The sequence below is a fragment of the Callorhinus ursinus genome, unplaced genomic scaffold, assembly GCF_003265705.2.
Source record: "Callorhinus ursinus isolate GAN/ISIS: 27379988/994484 unplaced genomic scaffold, GSC_fseal_2.0 scaffold587, whole genome shotgun sequence".
Lineage (NCBI taxonomy): Eukaryota > Metazoa > Chordata > Mammalia > Carnivora > Otariidae > Callorhinus > Callorhinus ursinus.
Window position 1 is genome coordinate 1 of NW_027397642.1, and position 21,055 is coordinate 21,055.

General features: G+C 40.3%; 2 pseudogenes; both read left to right on the plus strand.

Annotated features, from left to right (window-relative positions):
- The first annotated feature begins 10,371 nt into the window (after positions 1-10,371).
- Positions 10,372-11,320, plus strand: LOC112817895 (olfactory receptor-like protein OLF4; annotated as a pseudogene).
- Positions 11,321-16,416: 5,096 nt separating this feature from the next.
- Positions 16,417-17,347, plus strand: LOC112817813 (olfactory receptor 7A17-like; annotated as a pseudogene).
- The last annotated feature ends 3,708 nt before the right edge of the window (positions 17,348-21,055 follow it).

The window sequence follows — 21,055 nt, forward strand, 5'->3', positions numbered from 1 at the left end:
GAATTCTATGTGCAGTATTCCCCTAGCGCTGGAGTTCTTCCGTTCTCTTTGATCGGTAAACTTGTTCTCGGCTTGCTGGCTGTTCGTGCTGATCTTCTGGGGGAGGGGCCTTTTGCTGTGGTTTCAAAATGTCTTTGCCGGAGGCTGAATTGCCCTGCCCTTGTTGGTCTGGGCTAAGGAAGCTGCTCCGGTTTGCTCTCAGGAGCTTTTGTTCCCTGCAAGCTCTTGGTACAGCTTTGGAGGACCAGGGCAAAAATGGTGGCCTCCCAATCTCCACCCGGAGGAGGTGAGAACTCAGGGCCCCGCTCCTCAGTGCGCCCCCAGAGAAAAGCAGTCACTCCCGTGTCCCCGGTCTCCGGCCGCACTCCGTGCTCACCCGGCCTGTGATCGAGCATTGCTATCTCTGGCACCCGACCCCGTGTGGAGTCTCCAAACCCAGCAGATCCCTGCGGTGCATTCCCGCACCGCTCCTCCCCGGGAAGGAAGGGGAGTCTCCCCAGATCTGCTGCCTGTTGGGTCCCTGCTGGAGGAGCAGTGGCCCGACTGGGCGGCGGATCACAGTTTATGGCAACCCCGAGCTGAGAGCCCGCGCCTCGGCTCCATCTTTGCAGCCGGCTTCACTGCTCTGATCCCTGGGAGCTCTGGCGCACTCAGGCACCCCTGGTCTTTCTGTGACCCCAAGGGTCCTGAGCCCACACTGTCCCGGGAGGATTCCACCCCCAGCTTAGCCACTGGAGTGATGTCCCTCAGCTGACCCGACTTCTTAGAAGTCCGATTTTGTGCTCCGCCGCTCTAGCACTTGCCAGAAGCGGCTGGCGGAGGCCTCTCCCCCGCCGTCTATCCTCCTGAATATCGCCTTGGATTCACTTCTCCGCACGTCCTACCTTCCAGTAAGTGGTCGCTTCTCTGTTCAGAGAGTTGTTGCTACTCTCCTCTTCGATCTCCTGTTGAGTTCGTAGGTGTTCAATATGGTTTGATCCCTATTCAGCTGAATTCCTGAGACCAGACGAAATCTAGGTCTCCTACTCCTCCGCCATCTTGCTCCGCCCCCCTGAAAGAAATTGAAGAAGACACAAAAAGATGGAAAAACATTCCATGCTCATAGATCAGAAGAATAAACATTATTAAAATGTCTATGCTGCCCAGAGCAATCTATATATACCTTCAACGCCATCCCGATCAAGATACCAATGACATTTTTCAAAGTGCTGGAACAAACAATCCTAAAACTTTTTATGGAACCAGAAAAGACCCCAAATCACCAAGGAAAGGTTGAAAAAGAAAAACAAAGCTGGGGGCATCAAGTTGCCTGATTTCAAGTTATATTACAAAGCTGTGATCACCAAGACAGCATGGTATTTCTACAAAAACAGACACATAGACCAATGGAACAGAATGGTGAGCCCAGATATGGACCCTCAACTCTATGGTCAACTAATCTTTGACAAAGCAGGAAAGAATATGCAATGAGAAAAGACAGTCTCTTCAATAAATGGTGCTGGGAAAATTGGACAGCTATATACAGAATAATGAAATTCAACCATTCTGTTACACCATGCACAAAGATAAACTCTAAATGGATAAACATACTTCATATGAACGTTGTAAGAAAATAATGAAATGCATGGAAATTAATTTTTACTCCAAAGAAAACCTTCCAGTGTAGTGGTTGTGAAAAGAATGAATTGCTGAATTAATATGAAATAAAAGAATGCAGAAATATAGACACAAAATTGTAAGTTACAATGGGTAACCTTAATTTTGATCATAAGTTCCTTTTCAATGTCACTGCTTCAAAGGCCTCAGTGTCAGACCACACATGCCATGAGGAATTTTCTGTACCAGCTGAGGGGCAGAATATCTCTAAATCAATATAGTTTTTCTTTTCTATTTAATTTGCTTCCTTAAGTGCAAATTGCCCTTTTCCAAGGGAAGCTGATGAGTGAATTGGAAGGCTTAAAGTCAGTTTTCTCAAATAATGTTATTGACTATATCCATATGAGATTCCTCCTGCTGTAAAATATCCCAATGCTAATTGCTTAAAACAAACACATATGTGCTCTAATAGTTCTGGAGTCAGAAGCTCAGAAGGAGTCTCACTGGACTAATGGTAAGATGACTACAAGGTTGAGTTCCTTCTAGAGGCTCAAGGGAGAATCTGTTTTCTTTCCAATTCCAGTCTCTCTTGCTGGCCACTTGCATTCCTGGGCTCATGGATCTTCCTCCACCTTCAGAGCCAGCAGGGCAGCATTTTCAAAGTCTCTCTGACACCAACTCTTCTGTCTCCCTTGTCAACATTTGGAGGACCATTGTGATTACCTTAGTCCCACCTGGACAATCATAAGTAATCTTTTTATATTAATGGCAGCTGATTAGCAACTCTGTACAATCTGCTACCATAACCCTTCTTTGCTATAACAAATAACACATTAAAGGCACTGGGCATTAGGATGTGGACATGTTTGGGAGGGCCTTCTTCTGCCTACTGCAAAGTCTTTATCATAAGTATATTATTCTGTTCAGTTACGAAAGCAATAAACATGGAATTTACAGTCTCAAGAATGAGTGAATATACTATTTCTTCAAAATTTCATGCAATGACAATATTTGGTGACAAATACCTAAAACTCCCTATACCTATCACAGCTTTGTTAATCAAAGTGTGACCCACATACCAGTGTTACAAGATTTCTGTTCTCGTAGTTCCCCACAGTTCTTGGTCACACCACTTTGAAGAATGAAAAGGTAGATCAGACAAAGAGTGGTAGGCAGCAAAGCAAAGTTTATTGAGCAACAGTATAAAGCTCCCAGAGAGTGAGGGGGCCCAAGCGGGTGGGCCCCAGAGTTTCTAACTTTAGGGGTATTTATGAGCTCTTTGGCAGAACTATCTTAAGTAATTGGGGTGTGGTGAATCATGCCAATCGGGTTTGGTCATGTATCTGTCTACCTATTAGGTTATTGTCTCTGTGATGATGGTCTTCTTTTTTTTAACATTATTTATTTATTTATTTATTTATTTATTTATTTATTTATTTATTTGAGAGAGAGAGAGAGGGCCCATATGTACAAGGAGGGCGGGGAATGACAGAAGGAGAGGGAGAATCTTAAGCAGGTTCCACTCCCAACACAAGACTCAATCTCAGGACCCTGAGATCATAATTTGAGCCAACATCAAGGGTCAGATGCTTAAATGACTGAGCCACCCAGGGACCCCCCAACATCTATATTTTAATTCATGTTCATTCATTTCTTCTCATTGTGCCCACAATAAGCCTACATCATTAATAGAATGAGATAAAATGAAGGCAACATTCATCAAGCACTTACAGTGTTACAGGTCCTTGAATCTCTTCTCCCTCCTCCACCCCCGACAGAGGTAGACATTCTTTTCCTAATTTTGCAATTATAGAAGTACATTCAGCAATTTTAACTAAGTTACCTAATACCACACAATTAATAAGTAGCCAAAGCAGGATTTGAACCTAGGTCACTCTGAATCAAAGAAGATAGTAGGAAGGGAAAAATGAAGGTGGGGGGGGAATCAGAGGGGAGGACAAACTATAAGAGACTATGGACTCTGAGAAACAAACTGAAGGTTTTAGAGGGGTGGGGTGTGGGGAATGTGTTAGCCCAGTGATGGGTATTAAGGAGGGCATGTATTGCATGGATCACGGTGTTATACGCAATGAATCGTGGAACACTGCATCAAAAACTAATGATGTAATGTACGGTGACTAACATAATAAAACAAAATTTTAAAAAAATCATATTTTTAAAAATACTCTAAGTTGGAAAGGAAAATGTCAATTGCTCTCTCTCAATCTCTCTGTCTCTCTCCAAATCTTTTTCTGAAGTACTATCTAATTATAAGCAGAATGCATATAGCATATACTAGAATTTAGAATTTTTATTTTTTAATTCTATTTTATATAAATTCAATTAATTAACATAAAATATATCATTAGTTAGAGAGGTAGGGTTCAGTGATTCATCAGTCTTCTATAAAACCCAGTGCTCATTATATCACGAACCCTTCTTAATGTCCATCAATAAGTTACCCCAACCCCCATCCACCGCCCCTCCAGCAACCCTCAGTTTGTTTCCTATACTTAGGAGTCTCTCATGTTTTGTCTCCCTCTCTGATTTCATCTTGTTTTATTTTTCTCTCCTTTCCTCTATGCTCCTGTTCTGTTTCTTAAATTCCAGCTATGAGTGAGATCATATGATAACTGTCTCTCTCTGATTGAGTTATTTGGCTTAGAATAATACCTTCTAGTTCCATCCACATCACTGCAAATGGCAAGAATTCATTTTTTTGATGGCTGAGTAGTATTCCATTGTATATATGTACCACATCTTCTTTATCTATTCATCTGTCAGTGGACATCTGGGCTCTTTCTATAGTTTGGCTATTGTGGACATTGCTGCTATAAACATTGGGGTGCAGGTGCCCCTTTGGATCACTATATTTGTATCTTTGGGGTAAGTACCTAGTAGTACAATTGCTGGGTCATAGGGTAGCTCTATTTTCAACTTTTTTGAGGAAGCTCCATACTATTTTCTAGAGTGACTGCCCCAGTTTGCATTCCCACCAACAGTGTAAGAAGGTTCCCTGTTCTCTGCATCCTGGCCAACATCTGATGTTTCCTGATTTATTAATTTTAGCAATTCTAACCTGTGTGGGGTGGTATCTCATTGTGGTTTTGATTTGTATTTTCCTGATGGCTAATGATAATGAACATTTTTTCATGTGTCTGTATGTCATTTGTATGTCTTCTTTGGAGAAGTGTCTGTTCATGTCTTCTGCCCATTTCTTGACTGGATTATGTCTTTTGGGTGTTGATATGATAAGTTTTTTTTATAGATCTTGGATACAAGCCCTTTATCTGTAGTGTCATTTGTAAATAACTTCTCCCATTCCTTGGGTTGACTCTTTGTTTTGTTGAGTGTTTCCTTTGCTCTGCAGAACCTTTTTATCTTGATGAAGTCCAAATAGTTCATTTTTGCTTTTATTTCCCTTGCCTTTAGAGATGTGTCTTGAAAGAAGTTGCTGTGGCCGATGTCAAAGAGGTTACTGCCTATGTTCTCCTCTAGGATTTTGATGGATTCCTGTCTCACATGGAAGTCTTTCATCCATTTAGAATCTATTTTTGTGTATGGTATAAGAAAATGGTCCAGCTTCATTCTTCTACATGTAGCTGTCCAATTTTCCCAACACCAGTTGTTGAAGAGACTGTCTTTTTTCCACTGGATATTCTTTCTTGTTTTGCTGAAGATTAGTTGACCATAGAGTTGAAGGTCCATTTCTGGGCTCTCTATTCTGTTCCATTGATTGTGTGTCTGTTTTTGTTTTTGTTTTTGTTTTGCCGGTACCCTGCTGTCATGATAATCACAGCTTTGTAATATAGCTTGAAGTCAGGCATTGTGATGCCCCCATGTTTGTCTTTCTTTTTCAACATTCCCTGGCAATTTGGGGTGTTTTCTTGTTCCATACTAATTTTAGGATTATTTGTTCCAGCTCAGTAAAAATAAGTTAATGGTATTTTGGTAAGGATCACATTGAATGTATAGATTGCTCTATGTAGCATAGACATTTTAACAATATTGTTCTCCTAATCCATGAACATGTAATGTTTATCCATTTCTTTGTCTTCCTCAATTTCTTTCATGAGTGTTCTAAAGTTTTCTGAGTATAGATTCTTTACTTTTTTGGTTAAGTTTATTCCTAGGTGTCTTACGGTTTATGGTGTAACTGTAAATGGATTGACTCCTTAACGTCTCTATCTTCTGTCTCATTGTGTATAGAAATGCAACTGATTTATGTGAATTGATATTATATCCTGCCACTTTGCTGAATTCCTGTATGAGTTTTAGGAATTTGGGGGTGGATGTATTCTTAAACACATATAAACTACCAAAACTGAAACAGGAAGAAATAGAAAGCCTGGACAGACCCATAACCAGCAAGAAAATTGAAGCAATAATCAAAAGTCTCCCAACAAACAAGAGTCCAGGGCTTCCCAGGGGAATTCTACCAAACATCTAAAGAACTGTTACCTATTCTTCAGAAGCAGTTTCAAGAAATAGAAGTGGAAGGAAAACTTCCAAACTCTTTCTATGAGTCCATCATTACCTTGATCCCAAAACCTGAACAAAGAACCCACCAAAGAGAATTATAGAGCAATATCCTTGATGAACATAGATGTAAAAATTCTCACCAAGATACTAGCCAATAGGTTCCAAAAGTACATTAAAAGGATTATTCACCCTAACCAAGTGTGATTTATTCCTGGGCAGCAAGGGTGGTCAAACATCTGCAAACCAGTGTGATCCTTATATTAATAAAAGAAAGGAAAAGAGCCATATGATCCTCTCAATAGATGCAGAAAAAGCATTTGACAAAATATAGCATTCTTTTTTTTAGATGAAAATATTCTTTATTTCTTGAGAGACATGGACCCTCCCAGGCTCTGATAATACCTTTTCACATTCTGGAACAATTCATTTGTATGCACTTTTTAATTCCAGGTATTTATTGTATGTGTGGGTTCTGCCATCTCTCTCTTTTTTCTTTCTCTGCTTGACTTATTTCACTTAGCATAATTCCCTCCAGTTCCATCCATGTCAATGCAAATGGGTATTATTCACAACTAATGAATCACTGAACACTACATCAAAAACTAATGATGTACTATGCAGTGGCTAACTGAACATAATAAAAAATATATAGCATTCTTTCTTGATTAAAACTCTTCACAGTGTGGGGATAGAGGGAACATACCTCAATATCATAAAAGCCATGTATGAAAAGCCCACAGATAATATCATGTTCAATGGAGAAAGACTGAGAGTTTTTCCCCTAACATCAAGGACACATCATCAATGTCCACTATCACCACTGCTGTTCAACACAGCACTAGAAGTACTAGCCTCAGCAATCAGACAACAAAAAGAAATGAAAGACATCTGAATCTGCAAAGAAGAAGTCAAATTCTCACTCTTTGCAGATGACATGATACTCTATGTCAAAAATCCAAAAGATGGGTCTTTTTCTTGCTGTCCTCTTGGGGCTTATGGCCTAACTGCCCCTTGCCCATAATATTGACAAATGCTTTGTGGTTAATTGTCTTATTTAGGACATTTTGAAGAAGTCATTTCTGCAAGGGCTGCAAAGCAATATATCAGTGAGCTCCTGTTTAAGCTTCAGAACAGGATCTCAAAGGTATTTTATTTTAGCTGTCCTGACTCCATATTTTCTTGTTGGAGACCCTGGCCCAGACTACCTAATTGTCCAAGTAACTCCTAACATCAAGACATCAACATCACCTGGGAACTTGTTAGAGATGCAAAATCTCTGGGCTACCCAGGGAGCTCTGATGAGATTCTACATTTGTAGTGGGATCCATGTGGATTCATAGCACATTGAAGTGGAAGAGATGCTGGTCTAGATGGATTTCTCAGAGTTTATGGTTGACATCTGTGGCAGGATAATAAAACTGTAAGGGTGCTTTCCTTTGAATTATAGGTGTTTAGCGGCATCCCTTCAGTGAGAACCACTGCCCCAGACCTTGAGAAGTAGAGGCATCCTGACAGAATGACACTCAAGGCCACCACATATTCAGATATTAAATGTGAACAGATCACTAGGCAGCACCAAGCAAGGAGTTCATAAATGTACTTCCTCGGGGATAAGATGTTTATAAAAATTAAAACAACACATATGAGATGTGAAGGTCATGTTACAATACATGAAAAGATCTAAACACACCTGTTATAATAAACAATCATTTTATGACAAAGGACTATGTGACAGCTCTTAACTTGTATAAAGTAAGAAATTCCTAATTGTAACAGCAAACATCTACTGAAGCCAATGTGTGTAGTGGCCAAGGCTTATTATCAAAAGAACACACTTCTCCACCTAATGGAGAAGAAGAACAGACCATATGTGGAGGTAGCAGGGCTGGGTCCCCAACACAAGTCAATGCTTTGAAGATAAAGAAACCTAATCAAGGAGAGTTACTGGGTTTTAGACATGGAAAAAAACTATAGCTTTGAGCTGAGGTAAGATGCTAGGAGATTCACACAGCAAGATGACAACAAGGTCAAGGAAAAGGGGTAAAAAAACCCCAAAGCTGGATTCCTGTGACCTCTAATCTAGTCTTTTGGGAACCAAGATTCATTAGGAAAACATCCTTTCTGTCCAGAGAAATTTTCCACTTGGGAATCATGTGCATAGAGGCTGGAGTCACAAGAGGGAAATGTGCCTAATGAGCAGATAGAGGGAGTTGTAAATACCTCCTCATCTCCAGTCTGTCAGCCCGGGCAACCTTGGACAGGAAGGGCCATGCTTCTTGTCTGTTTGTTCCAAGTCTTAATTCTGGCTCGGGGCCTATGTTTCACTCCTTCCTGCTGCCCTTGGCTGAGGACAGAGTTTTAGTCCCTATCATCTGTCATCCAGGGGGAAATTTAGACTTCCACAACAACACCTTCCTGTCAGACACCCCAGCCAGGTGAGTCCAACACCCCAGTGGACCGTGGATATCAGGGTCAAAGAGAATGGAAGCCAAGAACATTGACCCATCATCACTTGAGAGCCGATTCAACTTAGCCCAGAATGAGTGATCCCTATGTTTTTTTGGTTTCCCGGATTAAGTTACTAATGTATTTATTCAGTGCTAATGTCAATTTCACAAGTGACAGCTACTCACACTTTTGATGGTCTTTCATATTCTTTATCATTAAATTGCTATTATAGCAATGCTAGAAAAAGTATGTTGAGATTGTTAAACTCAATGTGTGGATCTAATCAGGTGTGATCATAAATGTGTGTGTGATATGATATCCACAGACAGAATGATATGAAGCAAATTATTGAGTACAAAAAGATAGAATTGTCATGGTGCGGGCAGGATTTATAGACCAATGTCTGGGGACACCTTTGCACAATGGACAAAATCCAGCATGAGGACTAGAGCGTGCCCATTGGGTTTGTCAAAGGAGAGATCAATACCCAAAGCCCAAGAATGTCAATAAGAGATGCCATATAAGAAAGGGGAGCAAGGGGCTAACCTCATCCCCTACAAAACCCCACAAAAATGAATTGGCCAAATAATGATGCAGGAGATACAGGAAAAATAAGTCTTCTATGTTTGATATAGAAATGCCCAACTTTTGTTGTATTGTGTATACTTCCTTTTGTGAAGTGTTGGTTTATCTGTTTTCTCATTTTTGGAAATGTACACTATTAGTATATATTTATTAATATTTATATATATTATTTGTCCATGGGAGGCTTAAGAACTGGCATTTCTGTTCTTTGTAGGGTAAAGATCAGTGATCTGGCCTACTTGGGTTGGATACATTCCTAGCATAACGAGGATGGAGGGGCTGAGACAGACAGGGGAATAACACAACCCAGGAGGCCATGGTGTCCTGTGTGTGTGACCTGTAGTGTGTGAGCAGCCCCCACAACAGGGTGCCAGGACTCATAACTCCCAACATGACACAACACAGGGGCCAGAACTCGATCAAAAGAGGCCACTAAGAAGGGGATCTTATTCAATTCATGGGATGCCTTTGCAACACGATGAATACAGTGGGAGAGGCAGTGTGGACAAGGAAGTCCTTGTGACTTGAGGGTTCAGAGGTAACAGAGAGGCCACTTCCCTCCTCAGCATGTCTGACAGTGTCTCTCCTCAATTTCCCTCCTCTTCATTCCCCCTTGCAGCACTGGCTTTGCTTCTTGACTTGAACATTGGAAACAAGTACCTTCCTTGGGGCCTTTGCACTGGCCATTCCCTCTGCTGGGCACACATTTCCCCCATAATCCTTGATCTGCCTCCATCTCTTACTTGAGATCTATGTTCCAATGTCACCTTTTTGCACAATTGGCCTCCATACCCATGAAAATAGCATGCCCTATTCACTCTCTGCTTTATCCCTGCTTTCCTTTTCTTCATACCACCTGCCACCATCAGAAATGTAATTAATTTTCTTATTTGTTAATCTGTTCTTTCTCCATCATTGAGTGATAGGGACTTTTTTTTTCTCTAGCACCCTATACTCCTTGCCTGTAGAATGCCTAAAACATTGCTAACACTCAATTTATATTTCTGAGATTTGGAATAATTTTTAAATTAAAACTGTGGTGTACATGGCTTTTTGGGAAAAAAGGGGATTGGAAGAAAAATACATCACTCTGCTGATACACGGGATTCATTGAAGGGGACCATATCCATGCACAACATATTGAAATGAATTTCTAGACTACAAAATATAAAAAGTAGCATTTGAAATCTGTGACTAATAACTGTTTGTTTAAGAATTAGTCATGCTATTTGCTTCTTTCCTTGAAGTCACCTCCACCACATGGGACCAGGCAATGATACACAAATTTCAGAGTTTCTTCTTCTTGGCTTATCAGAGGACCCAGAACTGCAACCCTTTTTATTTGGGCTTTTCCTCTCCATGTATCTGATCACTGTGTTTGGAAACCTGCTCATCATCCTGGCCGTCAGCACGGACCCCAACCTCCACACCCCCATGTACTTCTTCCTCGCCAACCTGTCCTTTGTAGACATCTGTTTCACTTCCACCACTGTCCCCAAGATGCTGGTGAATATACAGACACAGAGCAAAGTTATAACCTATGCAGGCTGCGTCACACAGATTTATTTCTTTATACTCTTTGCTGTCTCAGACTTCTTTATGCTGAGTGTGATGGCCTATGACCGGTTTGTGGCCATCTGTGACCCCCTGTACTACACGGTCATCATGAATCCCCGGCTCTGTGGACTTCTGGTTCTGGTGTCCTGGATCACGTGTGTCCTGAATTCCTTATTACAAAGTTTAATGATGTTGCGGCTTTCTTTCTGTACACAATTCCAAATCCCCCATTTTTTTTGTGAACTCAATCAGATGATCCAACTTGCCTGTTCTGACACCTTTCTTAATAACTTGGTGATGTATTTTGCAGCTGTCCTGCTGGGGGGTGGGCCTTTTGCTGGGATCCTTTACTCTTATTCTAAGATTGTTTCCACCATACATGGAATATCATCAGCCATGGGTAAGTATAAGGCATTTTCCACCTGTGCATCTCACCTTTCAGTTGTCTCCTTATTTTACTGTACAATCCTAGGAGTGTACCTTAGCTCTGCTGCTCCCCAGAGCTCCCACTCAAGTGCAGTGGCCTCGGTGATGTAACACGGTGGTCACACCCATGCTGAACCCCTTCATCTACAGCCTGAGGAACAAAGACGTGAAAAGGGCTCTGAAAGCATTCTTTGTGAAGGAGACGCTACATGGCCAATTGTCATAGGACTGAACATTTGCCTACAATTGCTTAATCTCAGTTTCCTGAGCAAAATTTTATTGGATAAATATTCATATTCATTTCCTACTACTATGTAAAATGACTATGTTAGTATTTAAACACATTTATGTTCTTAACATTCAGGGGATCAGAAGCCTGAAATGGCTCTCACTGGGCTAAAAATATTTGCAAGACTTGGTTCATTCTGGAAGCTACAGGGAAGAATCTATTTACTTTTCCAAGCTCATAAAATAGTGTAAAAAAATCTAAATATATTTCTTATAATTAAGAAATGCTTCACAATGAGGGACCAAATGACAACTCTTAATTTACAAGTATGATTCCTAATCATTTGGCAAACGTGTCATGAAGCTACAGGATGTCTTGCTCGAGGATTATATAACCAACAAACAAGAAACTTCGTTCTCCTTTTTGAAAAGGAAAACAACATTTTTTTTGTAGATGGCAGCACTTTGTGTCCACCACAAGTCAACATTTTGGAGATTCAAGGGATCTAACACAGACAGATTGCTCAGTCCTAGACTTTGGGGGAAAGTTAAAATCAGGGTTGGGATAAGGCACCAAGAGGTCTGAACTCTGGGAGCAGCAGAGTTCCCGAGGAAGGAGTAATTAACTCTGGATTCACCTGGATATAAGTTGGTCTGTTGGGAACACACAATCTCCAGGAAAAGTTTCCTTTGTGTCCACACCAGTGTCCCACAGGGAAATCATGTGCTTAGAGGTTGGAGGAGCAGGAGGGAAATGTGTCTCATGAACAGACAGAGGAAGCTCTAAATATCTCCTGTGTGGCAGTCCCTCTGTCTGTGCCACTGTGGGCTGGATGGGACCTGATTGTTGCTTCTGGAGTCCTAAGCTTGGCTGGGAGATTAACTCCAGCCTCTTTCCTGCCAGTTTGTGTAGGGACAGTTTAGTCACCATCATCCCCACCCAGGAAATTCAGACTGCCACAGGGAGATCTTTCCCTTATAGTTGCCATTCAGGTGAGTCCCAGAGCCCAGAAGGTCCTGCAGGAAAGGGTCAGACACAATCCAAGCCAGGTGCATTGACCTGAGGTCACCTGACAGCCACTAGCCTGGCCCAAAACCTAGAGATCTCTATGCTTATTTGCTTGCCTGATGAGCTGATTAATGGATTCATAGATGATGTTAAAGTAAGGAGTGAACATTGAGCTCAGCAGGACATGGGTGATTGTTGACAATGACATCAGGGGGTGGGAGGCATAAAGTACTTCTGGTAACAATAGAACACAACCAGTGAGTTTTGCAGTTAAAGGGAGTTGGAATATTAGGGATGGAGGGATGTCCAGTGAAGTCAGGGCATTTTTTTTTGTCTTTAAATGCGGTATATTAGACTCTGTTTCCATATTGATGAGAAAGACCTAGACTGAGTTATTGCTTGCAGATATGACCTTGCAACAGTAATTTATGAGACATACATTTTTCACAGTGTCCCCTGTTACTCTGGGTATTCATATGAAAATAATGATCTGACAATGAAAATGATGTGAAGGAGCTTTGCTTTGCAATGATTTCATTACCCAGGGAGCTGAACATATTTATGGATTAGTTATTCATTGGTTTTCTGTATGTACACTGTCTTTACCAGGTCTTTGCATTTGTACAATGGAGTCAGAGGTTGTTTTTTTAAGATTTTATTTATTTATTCATGAGAGACAGAGAGAGAGAGAGGCAGAGGCAGAGGGAGAAGCAGGCTCCCCGCCGAGCTGGGAGCCCGATGCAGGACTCGATCCCAGGATCCTGGGATCATGACCTGAGCCAAAGGCAGACACTCAACTGACTGAGCCACCCAGGCGTCCCTGGAGTCAGAGGTTTTTTATTCCCATTTTTTTATTGTATTATTTCAAACAAGAAAATGGAGGGGGGGTTGTTTTTATTTTACCAACTTTGCTGTTTGCATTGAGTTCTCTTGTGTATGTATAGACGTATATGTGGAAAATTGTGTATTAGTAATGGGATTATATGGTGTTCTCTATATTGCTTTTTTGAGTTATTATCCATCCTGAAAAATTGAGCTGTCACTAATATTCTTCACTTGCCAATCCTTGCAATAAACAAAATGAAAATAAATGTTAATTTGTACACTGAGTGCTAATAAATCACCTCTATACGTATTTCTCATTTGTTTTTGCACATCTGTCATTCCACATCAGGGTCCTTTTGTCTCTTTGTGATGAGATCCATTTCTAAAAGTTGCATCATCTTTGACCATCATCTCTTCTTTACATTTGACTGAAGATTGCCTTTAGCTTCCATAAGCAACATTTTAATCCATATATCTTTATGTAAGAAAAAATTTATCACTTAGAGGGTGCTTCCTCCCAGTTGTAAATGTCATTCTCTCATATTCTTTTATTCCAAGTCTTTGGAATTTAAATCTGGAATTAGTGACTCACCTTGATAGCACACAATTATTCTTTTATGTCTTTATATACATTAGTTTTAGATTCTCATATAATTTTGTTTCAGACAGTTGTTTTGAAAACACTGCACTTGACCTAATTTCATTCCTCCTGACAATCTTTATTCCTTAAGTTCTTAGTGTTTTTAAAACTTCTCTTCCTAGATGATGCACACATACACATTTATACACAATAAAAATGGATGAGTAGTATCCTGTGCTCATCATAAATGCTCTTTAGTTTTAGGGCAGTCTTTGTGTTCTACCTGTTTCCGTTCTTTCTTCTTTCTCAGTAATACATCATGGACTTGCCTCCAGTCAACTAGGGTAATGCTGATTCTTTATTTCAGGTTCTACATAATATTTCATGATGTGGTTGTGTTACTCACACTTTGAAAGCATTTTCTTTCTCAATTCATTGCTGTTATAACAATTGTCAAAAATATTTGGAGATTGTATCAAAAACTAATGATGTAATGTATGGTGATTAACCTAACAATAAAAAAATTATTAAAAAAATATTTGGAGATTGTTATGTTAAAAATCTGTTTCTCCACTGGAGGAAATACTGTTCCCCAGGGGGACACTGAAGAATTCAGAGTCACATGGGAGGTGTCAGGAGAGGCCAGGGATGTTCTAAACATCCTATAAAGCCCAACATACAGGCCACCACAGAGAACACACTGGACCAGAATGTCAATAGTGTCAAGATTGAGAACTTCTGAGCTGAAGAATATGTGTATTTTCATATTTGTAGCTACCTTTAGGTTGTTTTCCCAACATTGTAACAGTTCACATTTCTGCCAGCAAAATTAGAGAAACTTCTTTTGCTAGCTTTTAAAAAAATTCCAACCTAATCAGCACAAGAGATCTTTAAATTGTGTCACAGGCTGAGTGTGCAAGAGATTTTTTGTTCTTTTCTTAAACCATTATTAAATTTGAGCAAATATTTATGTACTTGATCACCATGTTCATTATTAGATTCCCCTGATTATTATATGTCCATAAACTCTATGTCTATTCTGCAGTTAACAGTATTTCAAATGCAATTCATAGACTATTATTTATTGACTTTTGGTTACATATATTGTCCATAAAAAGTTTTAAATTTTATATGGGAAATATGACTGTCCATGGGAAGCTTGATAATTGGAATGTCAGGTAGCATTTTACATTGTTTAGGGGAGTGATCATTGATCTGGCCAGCCTGAGTTACATTCACTCCAGGTTCATCCTTGGATCTGGGGATGAAGAGTCATGGTAAGAACACAGCCCAGGGAGCAATAAATTGGGATGTGTCTAAGTGTGTGTCTGTGCATGTGTGTGTGTGAGTGCTTTGTGGAGTGAGAAGAGTCCAAGAGCTAGGGTTCACAGACTAATATATTCCAAGGTGACTCTCATAATACAGAGACCAAAACTCAATCACCAGATGGTACTCAGGAGGGGCTCTATTTCAATTTAAAGGATACCTTTGCAAGTAGATTATAAAATACAAGAAGTATATAGTGTGGACGAGTGACTCCTTTTTCTTGAAGTTTAACCAACAGCAAAGTGACCTGTGTCTTTGACAAAGCAGGAAAAAATATGCAATGGAAAAAAAGACGATCTCTTCAATAAATGGTGCTGGGAAAATTGGACAGCTACATACAGAAGAATGAAACTCGACCATCATGTTACACCATACACAAAGATAAACTCTAAATGGATAAAGGACCTCAATGTGAGACAGGAATCTACCAAATTCCTAGAGGAGAACATAGGCAGTAACCTCTTTGACGTCAGTCACAGCAACTTCTTTCAAGACATGTCTCCAAAGGCAAGGGAAAGAGAAACAAAAATGAACTTTTGGGACTTCATCAAGATAAAATCTTCTGCACAGCAAGGGAAACAGTCAACAAAACAAAGAGTCAACCCACGGAATGGGAGAAGATATTTGCAAATGACACTACAGACAAAGGGCTTATATCCAAGATCTATAAAGAACTTCTCAAACTCAACATCCAAAAAAGAAATAACCAAGTCAAAAAATGGGCAGAAGACATGAACAAACACTTCTCCAAAGAAGACATACAAATGGCTAGCAGACACATGAAAAAAATGTTCATCACAATTAGCCATCAGGGAAATTCAAATCAAAACCACATTGAGATACCACTGTACACCAGTTAGAATGGCAAAAATGGACAAGGCAGGAAACAACAAATGTTGGATAGGTTGTGGAGAAAGAGGAACCCTCTTATACTGTTGGTGGGAGTGCAAGTTGGTACAGCCTCTGATATATTATTAATATGTTTATTTGTCTCTGTTCTTTCTCCATCATTGTATAATAGTGGCTTTTGGTATTCAGGATCCTGTACTCATGGCTAGCCATTGTCTGGACCATGTTTGATACTCAATACATATTCCTCGAATGCATGAAAGATATTCTCAATAAAACAGTAGAATGCATGACCTCTGGGGGGGAAGGAGGGGAATGAGACAAAATGCCTAATCAGAGATGGAACAGGGGGGAATCTCTTCGGGGGGACAGTACCTACACAAGATACCAAAATTAACTTCTTAACTCTAAAATATAAATTGTCGCATTTCAACTATGTGAGCTATGCTATTCATGAAAAATTAATGATGTCTTTTTTCTCTTTCCTGATAGTCAGTGCAACCACATGCAGTCAGGCAATGATACAAGGATATCAGAATTCCTTCTTCTGGGATTTTCAGAGGGACTGGAACAGCAGCCCCTCATATTTGGGCTCTTCCTCTTCATGTACCTGATAACTGTGCTTGGAAACCTGCTCATCATCCTGGTTGTTGTCTCTGACTCCCATCTCTCCACCCCCATGTACTTCTTCCTCTCCAATCTGTCATTTGCAGACATCTGTTTCACCTCCACCACCATCCCCAAGATGCTGTGGAACATCCAGACTCAGAGCCAAGTCATCACCTATGCAGACTGCATCACACAGATGTACTTTTTCATCATCTTTTCAGGGTTGGATATCTATCTTCTGGCTGTGATGGCCTATGACCGCTTTGTGGCCATCTGTCACCCCCTGCAGTACATGGTCATCATGAACCCCTGGCTCTGTCTACTGTTGGTACTGGTGTCCTGGCTCACGAGTGTCTTGCATTCCTTGTTACAGACCTCAGTGGTGTTGTGGCTGTCCTTCCCTGTGTACAGAGATGGAAATCCCCCACTTTTTCTGTGAACTCAATCAGATGATCCAACTTGCCTGTTCTGACACCTTCCTCAATAACATGGTGATGTATTTTGCAGCTATGCTGCTGTCTGGTGGTCCCCTTTCTGGGATCCTTTACTCTTATTCTAAAATAGTTTCCTCCATTCATAGAATCTTTTTAGCTAAGGGCAAGTATAAAGCTTTTTCTACCTGTGCATCTCACCTCTCTGTTGTCTCCTTATTTTTTTGTACCAGCCTAGGAGTGTGCCTTAGCTCTGCTGCTCCCCAGAGCGCCCACTCAAGTGCAGTAACCTCGGTGATGTACACGGTGGTGACGCCCATGCTGAACCCCTTCATCTACAGCCTGAGGAACAGAGACATAAAGAGGGCTCTGAAAAGAATCATTGGGGTTCAGTGATGTAAGGACCAGTGGTCCTGGGGCTGAAGAAGTTCCCATGACTGCAAGACTCAGTCTCAGAACCAGGAACTGCCATTCTTCAATCAGGCTGTGGAAGTAAAATCTGCCCCTTCTATTTATTTTCTGGAATTTCCATTTGTTTGGATTCAACTTCCGCATTTGTTTAAGTACCTCACTTTATTAAGCTCCTGCTCCTGCTGATAAACTTCAATAATAGAGTAATCATGAATTCCGTCCCCAAATATCTGTACAAATGCCTAGAATGGGAAGAAGTAGACTCTTAAAATTTCTCTCAGTTCTCGTTGTCTTTATAATTGTGTCTCTTCGCTAGGACTGTATAACTAGCCATTCTGAAAACATGTGTCTTTATATAACACTTTTATTATCAAATGAGATTGTCTGGTGGGGAGTTGTTCTGACCTATTCTGCACTACTTATCATTCTCTACCTTGTATTTCTAAAGGTCATCCACGATGTTGTATGGAGCTGTTGTTCACATCTTTCTTCAACTAAAAGATGATATTTATTTAATTTATATATGTAGGTTAATCTTACAGTTTATGGAAAAAAATAATTTACCAAATGTAAATTGCCTTAATTGCATTCCGCTATTTCTATACCCATATGTGACACTTTGCCTTCTTCCCAGTTACAAGACATTTCTCCCACCCCTGTCAGATGTGACTCAGCTATGGGCGCTTTTGACCCAGTATGAGTCATACACCATTAGAATTTTAAATTCCCACTAATTTATTAGAGCATAATTACATAGAGTAAGCTGCACATATATTAACTGTACATTTTACTGAAATAAAGGTGCCATACTTGAATTAAGCATACCTATTGTACGGGTCCATTTGTAAGAACTTGAGAAGAGGCACAGGAAGTTTTATCTGCATTTTTATGTTATTGTTAAAAATGTAATTGACCTGGACATCCATTTCCTTATTTCTGAAGGTAATGTGGAACTTGAAATGAAAGTGGTGAGGAACAAATAAAATGCTGAATACACTTTGTTGAGTCCAAAGAAAAGATTTGATAAGGAGGAGTGTGTGTATGGATGTGAGTGTGTGCACTCATGCATGTCTTTCTTTCAAATAAACATGCTCACACACACACATACACACACTGCTTTATAATCCCAACTATTATGTTGAAAGAAAACTTGAGAGAAATTTGCAGAATATTGTAATGAAAAGGAATGTTTGCATGAATGTGAAATAGAAAGAATGTAGAAATTTTGACACAAAGATTTAAAGTAGAATGAGTGGGGGCGCCTGGGTGGCTCAGTTGGTTAAGCAACTGCCTTCAGCTCGGGTCATGATCCTGGAGTCCCGGGATCGAGTCCCACATTGGGCTCCCTGCTCAGCGGGGGGTCTGCTTCTCCCTCTGACCCTCTGACCCTCTTCCCTCTCGTGCTCTCTGTCTCTCATTCTCTCTCTCAAATAAATAAATAAAATCTTTTAAAAAAATAAAGTAGAATGAGTGATTAATGTAAAAAATAAACTTTAGGATGGGGTACCCAGGTGGCCCAGTCAGTGAAGCATCTGACTTTAGGTTTTGGCTCAGGTCGAGATCTCATGGTTGCAAGATCGAGCCCCACATCAGTCTCCATGCTCACTGTGGAGTCTGCTTAAATTTCTCTCTTTCTCTCTCTGCCACTCCCCTCCCTCACTCTATCTCTTTCTCTCTCAAATGAATAAATAAGTCTTTTTTAAAAAGCCTTTAGGGTGACTTAATTTTAGTAATTGATTACTTTTCCTATCTTAAGGCCTCAAAGGCCTCAAAATCAGAACTATTTTGCATTTATGCAGTGGAAAATTCTCTGTACCATCTGATGGGGCCAAATATCTCCAAATTCACTCTAATTTCTCTATTTAATGTGGGATTTCAACACAAAATTCCCAAGGGAAGCTAACTGAATTATTTAAGAGGCTCAAACTCAGTGCCTGCAAACAATATCTTATTGGATAAATATCTATATTAGATTCCTTTCACTGTTTTCACAAATCACCTCACTAGTGTCTAAAAACAAATAATTTTCTGAAAGTTTTAGAGATCAGAAGCATGAAAGGGGTGTCATTGGACTGAAATAATGATAGATATCTATCTATCACTGGCTCCATGGGTTGGAGGTAACTACCAGGATATAGGAAAATAAATGACTAATTTCACACAAACAAGTGTTTTTATAACCTAGCAAAAGTGCTACCACATATATTTTAGAGTCAGGAAATTAATTTCAATGTGTGTGTGGTCTCATCCCCATTAGGGCATCCCTAGCACCGATTCATATCAGGAATTCTGTATCCACCTCAGTCTGTTCCTCAAGCATAATGTAGAGTCTTGATTCCTTGAGAATATTTTTCATTCCTTTAAGGGATACATACTGAGTATTGACCGTGTTCTAGGTACTGTATAGGCAATGAATATAGTGTGCTGATAAAAATGTCCTTACAATCCTATGACAGAGAAAGAATATAAGCAAATACTAACAATCCAATCACATGTCAGATAATGACAGGGGCTGTGAAGACAAAGAAAGCAGGTATAAAGAAGAGTTGATGGGGTGTTATTTTTTTCCTGGACGTCCACATGAGACTTGCAAAGGTGACATGTGAACAGGACCACGAGGGAGATAAGAAGGGAGATTATCTCAGGAAGTGTGCACCCAGCAGGGGCAACGGCTAGTGTTAAGGCCCTGAGGAAGCTGTTTGATTCAGAAAATCAAGGCTCAAAAGAAAACCAGGGTGTCAAGGGGAAGGAGAAGAAGGAGACAGATGAGAGGTAGTGACAGTGCGTGTTGAGGAAGGAACCAGCCACCCCACTATGGCTGAAACTTCAAGACACAGGAATCCCTCACTTTATTAATTTTGCAAAACTTTCTTAATTTTGTTATAAAGGTGTCCCATGAGTTGAAATGCACACCCACATCAGTAACTTCTGTTGATTGAGTTCTGGCCTCTGTCAATAAGAGTCACTTTGGAATATGTGAGCCCTAGTACCCCGACTGTGAGGACTGCCCTCAGTTCACAACACACACACACACACGCACACACACACACACACACACACAATGGTCTCCTGGGCTACCGACTGCCATGCCTTTATAACCCTCAGCCACACTAGTTAGGCCAGCAGCAGATACACATCAAGATTGCCTGATCTCATTAACTTTCTCCTAAAGAAGTGTTACCCAGAAATTCCTACGGACAATAAACTTGGGGATACCTATTGGTATGCTCATTTTCTGATGTCAATTTAAATAAACATGGGCAATCTGTTCAGTAAAGACAGAGAGAAAAGAGAGGAATGACATGGACATGAGTGGGAAAACAGATCTAATAGTGCAGGTGGCCCTCGAGAGACCAACCAGGAAGAATAAAAAGCATCTTTGGTTCTGGTGAAATTCCTGCTCTCCTTAGATCCCCTTGATGCCCAGCAAAAATAATAAAGGAACAAAAAGACAAAAGTAGTGATATTTTCATGGTGTGAAACATGCTATTTTTTTCTTTAAAATTTTTATTGTTATGTTAATCACCATACATTACACCAATAGTTTGTGATGTAGTGTTCCATGATTCATTGTTTGTGCATAACACCCAGTGCGTCCATGCAGAACATGCCCTCTTTAATACCCATCACCAGGCTAACCCATCCGCCTACCCTCCTCCCCTCTAGAACCCTCAGTTTGTTTTTCAGAATCCA